This window comes from Mercurialis annua, linkage group LG1-X (genome assembly GCF_937616625.2).
Source record: "Mercurialis annua linkage group LG1-X, ddMerAnnu1.2, whole genome shotgun sequence".
Classification (NCBI taxonomy): Eukaryota; Viridiplantae; Streptophyta; class Magnoliopsida; order Malpighiales; family Euphorbiaceae; genus Mercurialis; species Mercurialis annua.
In genome coordinates, this window is record NC_065570.1 from 56,154,798 (window position 1) to 56,162,672 (window position 7,875).

Sequence of the window (7,875 nt, forward strand, 5' to 3'; positions counted from 1 at the left end):
ACATATTTGCTAAAATGATCAACAAAAATTAAATAATATCGAAAACCATCAATTGATGTTTGTGTCGGACCCCAAACATCAGAGTAAATGAGTTCTAAAGGCTTAGTGCTACAAAGAGAATTTTCTGCAAATGGCAATTTATGACTTTTATTTAAAGCACATGAACTACAATGAAACTTTGAATCTGAAAATGATGGAAACTTCAAATTGCTAGAATGAAAAATAGAACGGATGACAGAGATGGTCGGATGCCCCAAGCGTTTATGCCATTCATCGAGTTGAGAGATTGTTGTGTGATTAACTTGAGGTTGGGTTGTACTAGGGACACAGTAGACATCATTAACATTATCCCCGTGAAACATTTTCGCCCCCGTGCGCAGATCCTTCACATGAAAATGGAAAGGGAAAAATTCAAGTGAGACATTATTTGATTGACAAAACTTGGAAACAGAGATTAAGTTATTCTTGATAGAAGGTGCACACAGAATATTATCCAAAGCAAATGAAGAATTATTATGAGTAAGTTTAGTACTGCCAATATGTGTTATACGCAAACCTGTACCATCACTGATATTAATTTCATCAGGCCCACCATAGTCTGTAAATTGCTGCAAGTTATTGATATCTCCCGTAACATGATGCGATGCGCCAGTGTCAAACAACCAATTTTGAGTGGTGGGTTTATGAAGAGATGTCATGTTGGCTGTAGGTTGAGAGTTATCAGTCTTACTATTACCGATATGCAAATTGTTGTTCTTAAGAAACCGGGCAAGTTTTCGACACTCATTTGTTGGATGCCCAGATATCTCACAAAAATTGCAAAATGAGGGTGATGAGTAAGAAGAGCGGTTTGTGGCTGATCGAGCGGAGTTCCAATTTGAACGGTTGTGGTGGTTCGTTCCTCCATAACGGTTTGAATTTTGATGAGAGCGATTATTCCAAGCGCGACTTTGATTTTGTTGTCTTGTTGCATTATTGGCTGTTGCTATTGTCAGGGAGTGCTCTGCTGCGGCTGCAATTTTGTTGTCTCGTTCAAAGGCCTCCAATTTGTCAAATAACTCATCAAAGCTGATTGGAGTTTCTCGTAGGCGAGCGGCTGCTGCAATTGGGGCAAAATCTGTTCCAACACCTGTTAGAGCATGTATGATCAAGTCTTCTTCATCAACTGGTTTGTCAGCAATGGCAAGGGCGTCAGCAGTGGCTCTGACTTCCTGCATGTATTCTGTGATGGAACGAGTGCCGCGTGGGTTATTGTGGAGTTTTTCCTTGAGAGACATGATGCGGGTGCGAGATTTGTTCGCATAGAGAACAGACAAACGATCCCATGCTTCCTTAGAGGAAGAAACAGAGGATATATGTGACTGAATTTCAGCTGCACAGCTGCCCAAAATGGCATTAAGAATGAGTTGGTCTTGTCTATACCAGAGAGTAAATTCTGGGTTTTGAACAGTGATGGTGTTGTTTTCAGGATCTACAATTGTTGCTGCAGGTTTCGGACAGCCACCATTAATATAACCGAGAAGGTTGTATCCAATAAGAGCAGAATGGAGTTGTGTTCTCCAAACAGAAAAATTTGATTGAGTGAGTTTGGTGGGAAGATGTGAAGGAGCATTAAAAGTGACGATTTGGTTATCTAGAGCAGACATGGCCATGGATCGGTTTAGAGAGAGCTTTTTTTTTTTATTAGCTTCTATAGCTCTGATACCATGTAAACACAGAGTGATTTGTGAAAGTTTTTGTTGAATTCTCATTCACATCTTTAGGTTAAATACAACTTACAGAGAGAGATAATAGGAGTTGTTACAACAAGATAATAACAAACTGATATGGCAGTTAAGATATTACAAAGATATGATAAGATTGATCTAACTACGTTATTGGTTTAACAATTATTATGATTATTATTATGAACTACTAGCCGTCATCGATCTCAAACTTACACGGAATATAGCTAAAACTGTTAAAATATTAATCAAACAACTAAAAACAAATAATATTAAAAAAATTAACAAACATTCAAATCAATCGACCCTTTTTTATTTCATGAATAATCATTTCAAAATTGACATATATATCTAATTGTATTCAACAAATGTACTAGTATAACTTTTCACAAATATATAAAGTAATTTAATTACTCAAAAACACCTAATTAATAATAATACACTCTTAAACAGTAAATCTAAAAATTAGAAACCCATAAATATAACAAAAGAGTTAAGAGGCATTATAAGTTAATACTACTTTTTATAAAATATTTATTATCTATTCAATTAAGGTATTATTATATGATACTAAAATCCTTATAATTTTATAACAAAAAGTTAAACATCAGATATTCAAAAATGAGACATACTTAATTTAGATGAAAATTACTCAATATCAATGAGTAATATGATACATTTATAGGTGAGTGTAGTTTATTACAGATGATTGTAATTTTTTCATCCCATAATATTGCGACCGAATTGATTATCTTCATGCATAAGGATACTAGATTACCTAGTATAAAAGATTTCAAAATCTACGTGATGTAATTGAATAAAAAAATTAATTAATGGAGAGTAAATTTATTGGCGACGGAGTAAATGTTTTTAGTTAGAATGTTTATTTGCATAAATTTTCAAATATTATAGTAGAGAGTGAACAGAGATTGGCTCTTTTATGTTAATGTTCTTAATATTATTTTATTTATTAATAAAATAAATAATTGTAATTCACTAATGAATTATTTTCTAATCTAATTTAAATTTTAACTAATTTCTAACTATTTAAGTTGATTATAAATAAAACATAATAATAAAATTTACAATAAATTTAAATGAGAAGTGGCAATATGTCCCCTCAACTTGTAATCAATGGACAATCAACATATAAATTAATTTTAAGGACAAATTAGGCTAATAATCACCCATGGCACTTGACTTTAAGGGCTGCGGGCGCTAAACCCCCTGATCTTTGTGGGGGCGCTCACAAAACCCCTTGAGATCCAAAATTGCCGATTTTTGTTAAAAAAGGGTGACGTGGCAGCGATTTTCAAATGTCAGACTGAACATATTCTGACTTCATGTCAGTCCATGTTAGGTGTTAGGTGTAGGGCTGAGCACGGTTCGGTTCGGTTCGGTTCGGTTTGCAAAAAGTCGAAACCAAACCAAACCACCTCTATAAAATCCAAAACCAAACTTCACTCATCGGTTTGCGGTTATTTTCGGTTCGGTTCACCGAAAAGGTCGGGTTTTTCGGTTCGGTTCGGTCGGTTCACCGAATAACAAATAACACATAAAACTCAAATCATAGGTCTAAAATATCCATCTTTAGACAAAAAAAACAGGTCTAAATATAAAAATTAAATAATTATAACATGATTTCTTATACTAATCAAGTGTAAATATAGTTTTACATTTTTCTAAACCTAAAACTAAAATGCAATTTATTACATTTCTGTCACCAAATCTAAAACTAAAATACAAAACATTGTTGATTTCCTTTGAAGCTCTTTCTTTAGTCACAGATTTGCATAAATAGCTAGACCTGCAAAAATTGAAAATAAGAATTTAATTTAATCAGACATTGAAATGAAAAATAACAAACATATGTTGAAATATCTAAGAATTAAACAGATTTGTTCAAAATCTCAAAGAAGAAAACATAGAATAAAAGACAGATCTACAAAAAAGATATCAATTTTAATAAAAAACACGGAGTACTCATCGGAAAAGTAGATTATCTCTACATACACATAAAATTTCTTAGAGTAATCCATATGCATGAGATTTCTGGATGGAACAAACCTTTAAAAATAAGCTTTTGATGGAAGCCATCTTGTATAAACATGTATAATAAGCATCTAATAGCAAAACCTCGAACTCTAGCCATCGAAAAGCCGACGAATTTCACACCTGAATAACCATTAAATAACAGTGAAGCTTTTTGCAATAAAATCTTTCAACTATGGAGAGAATAGATGGAGGACAAGGGAAATATTTGGGTGGGAAAGAATTGGAGGAGGAGAAGAAAAATGTTTGGGTTAGAGAAAATAGGGAGAAGAGATGTGAGACGGCTGGAACAAAGGTAAATTAGGGTTACAATTATAAAGGTAGGTTTTATAGTGTGTATCATTTGTCTCTTTTTTTTTATCAGATCTTTAAAACGACGTAGTTTAGGGGTTTTTCGGTTTTCGGTTCGGTTCGGTTAACCGAGCCTTAAATCCAAACCATAACCGAAAACCGGGATTTTTAAAAATCTTAAACCAAACCACTCCATGTTAACCGTTTTAACCACTCCATAATTTTTTTCGGACTGGTTCGGTTCGGTTTTCCGGTTTGGTTCGGTTTTTGCTCACCCCTAGTTAGGTGACACCTCACCAAAAACCCCAAAAATTCTAAAATACCCCTCAATAATACAATTAAAAAAAATTAAAAATTAAAACAACTCAACCATTCAAACAAACCTAAATAAACTTGACCAAACCGCTTTATCCCTACCCTAACCGCCGACCACCATCCTCCGGCCACCGCCGCCGCCGCCCCCCACGGACGGAATATTTTTTTCCGGCCGGAATATTTTTTTCCGGCCGGAATATTTTTTTCCGGCCATCAGAACAGACCACTGTGGTCTGTTCTTCATCAAAGAACAGACCACCGTGGTGTGTTCTTCATCGAAGAACAGATCGGGTGGTCTGTTCTTCGATGAAGAACAGAGGTGGTGGCCGGAAAAATCTTCCGGCCTTGGGAGCGGCGGCGGTGGCCGGAGGTTAGTGGCCGGCGGTTAGGGTGGGGGTAAAGCGGTTTGGTCAAGTTTATTTGGGTTTGGTTTGAATGGTTTGGTTGTTTTAAGTTTTAATTTTTTTTAATTGTATTATTGGGGGTATTTTAGAATTTTTGGGGTTTTTGGTGAGGTGTCATCTGACACCTAACATGGACTGACATGAAGTCAGAATTTGTTCAGTCTGACATTTGAAAATCGCAGCCACGTCACCCTTTTTTAATAAAAATCGGCGATTTTGGGTCTCAGGGGGTTTTTGATAGGAGTATTTTTACTCCTATCTTTAGCGTCGTTTCCGCATGCGTTATTAACGTTTTATCACGGTTTTATGGTATTTCGTATGCCTTATTACGTGTTTTAGTATTTCAGGTACTTCGGAGCATTGCAGAAGCATTTTGGTGCAAAAGTTGGAAAAGACGACAAAAGCAATGCGGAAGCTCATTTGCAAATCTGAAAAGGCTGACCCCGGGGCACTAATTGACCAATTTGGACTAGCTAGAAGCCTCAAATGAACTCGTGATCTTCATGAAAGTTAAAGTAGACGTCCTGAGCTTTCCAACGGTTCAAAAATCGACTTAATCGGACAGTTCTACACCGAGTTACGAAGGTTTGAAGATCGAGATTTGGAGCAGAAAATGGCAGCTCGAATCGGGCTTCTCATTTAGCCCAAGGAGCTCTATTCGAACTTGGGCTTGCTGGAATGGGGAAATCTTAATTCAAGATGCATTAAGGCTTTATTAATTTGCTATTTTGGGCCCAACACATGTGTAATTGAATGTTTGTCTTTTTCCTTCTTTTGTTGGTACGATATAAGGGGCTTTATCTCTATTTTAGGTATAGAAGATTTTGCTAGACTTTATTCTATTTTGTACTTTTGAATCTTCTCCTAATTTTAGAAATCCCCAAGTGTAGTCCTTACCTTCTTCAATAGAATTTCCAGATTTTCATATTTTCCTCCATTGTTGAATACTTAAGCTTTTTCTATTGAAGATTTATTCTCATTTTATTATTGAAGTATTATCTTATTGAATGTTATTGGCTTGGGTTTCTACAAAGGTAACTAGATCTATCTCTCAATGATTTATTATTCTATTTGCTTGATGTTTGTTGTTTTAGCCATCGTTGGCTAAACCCCTTTGTTTGGGGGTTGAAATGAAGTTTAGAAATGTATGATTTGGGTTAGGGTTTGGGCTTATTGTTGTTGTTCTAATTGATTTCCCTAATGCTTGTTTTAGTTTAGCTACCTAAAACATGATTCTAGGTTGGTTAACACTTTGAGAGAAGGTTAATTAATTGGATAGATCAATTAGGATCCTAATTAATGACACCATGAGAGTGGGTTAGAAATTAGGAAACCTTAGAGTGGATTGTTAATCGCCAATTGGCTTGTTAATCGTGTTTAGTGCCACGAGAGTGGATTAGGCTTGGTTAGTTGGCTTGTTTGTGATTTTATAACTCCTTGAGGCTCGAGAGAGCGGGAGTTATGCTTTAGGAACGCTCGGTTCACTTGTTGAAGCCCTAGACCCGAACCATTGATTGCATGACCTAAGCGTAGTTTCGACCTCCAAACCCCTTTATTAATTGAGTTATCCGTAATTGTTTAAGCGCTTTAGTCTTCTAGAATTGTTGTTTAATTGTTAATTGAAAGTTTTATTTTAGTTAATTGCTATTGTCAAATTGATACTTGAATTCAAATTCCAATTGTCTATTGTGCTAAACGAATTGAATCGCAACTAAGTTCATTCTCATCGATAATCACTCTTGAATTCACTCCTTGTGGGATCGATAACTCGGACTTAGGTCCACTCTATTACAAGTTGGGTTTATTCTCAACAAGTTTTTGGCGCCGTTGCCGGGGAGTGACGAGTGTTTATTGATTGATTGAAATTAGTTATTGTTCGGTCGAGTTAGCTTTATTTTCTGTTTTTTATCACTTTTGTTGTTTTTGCTTCTTTCCGGATTTACGCGTGGTTTGCTTGTTGTTGTTTGTGTAGGAGATTAACTATAGTGTATGCACAATACACGAAGGGCCAATCTTCCACTAGAACCTTTTCAAGACAACCTCGGGAGATTTGAAAGAAGTGTGAGAAAGGAACATCGTATACCCGTTATCATGGAACGTGGGGATGATAACTATGAGGAAGAGCAACAAGGGGACAATCACCCTCAAGTTCAAGGCCATCAAGCACAAAGACAAACTTTGGGGGATTTCTTCCTCCCGGATGTGGATAATGCTACCTATGGGTGTTTTGCAAGGCCGGTCACCGCGGCTACTTTTGAGATCAAGCCTAGCACGATTCAACTCCTAGAGAATCGGTGCCAATTCTTTGGGTTACCAAGTGAGGATCCGAATGAACACATAGCCAAGTTCTTGGGAGTGTTGGACACATTCAAGCTCCATAATGTCACCTCCGATCAAATCAAGCTTCGAATGTTTCCGTTCTCACTAAGAGACAAGGCTAGCTTGTGGCTTCGATCACTTCCTAATGCATCTATCCACAATTGGCGGGATCTTGCTCAAGCTTTCCTTCACAAGTACTTTCCGATGGGGAGAACCGCGAAGTTGACAAAGGACATCATTGATTATTACCAATATGAGGGGGAATCTCTCTATGAAACTTGGGAGAGGTTCAAGGATCTCCAAAGGCACGTACCTCATCATCGGCTTGTAAGGGAACATGTGCTTCAAATATTCTATAATGGTTTGGGTGAGATCACAAGGTCTACTATTGATTCGGCCGCGGGAGGTTCTTTGATGCAAAAGACACTTGATGAGGCTAATGAGTTGATTGAAAAATTAGCTATGGTGAGTAGCACTTGGTCCTCGGAAAGGAGAAGACCACCGGCTCAAAAGGCATTAATGACACTTGACCAATCCAAGGAGTTTGAAGCGATGAAAGCCATGAATGCCTCTTTACAAAGTCAAGTTGATGCCTTGAAGAAGCAAGTGGGTCCACGGAATGCTCCGGTTGCATATGTTCAAGTAGGTTGTGAGCATTGTGGAGATTTCAATCATGGAAGTAATGAGTGCTATGCCACGGGTCAAACTTGGAGCGAACAAGTGAATTATGTGGGAGGTCAACGTCAAGGGAATGATCCTTACTCGAACAC

The 7,875-nt window shown here is 36.9% G+C and overlaps 1 non-coding gene across 1 annotated transcript; it reads right to left on the reverse strand.

Annotated features, from left to right (window-relative positions):
• Positions 1-7,324: 7,324 nt before the first annotated feature.
• Positions 7,325-7,431, reverse strand: LOC126666364 (small nucleolar RNA R71). Its single transcript, XR_007637868.1, has one exon. It is a non-coding gene; the product is annotated as a small nucleolar RNA R71 (small nucleolar RNA).
• Between the last annotated feature and the right edge of the window lie 444 nt (positions 7,432-7,875).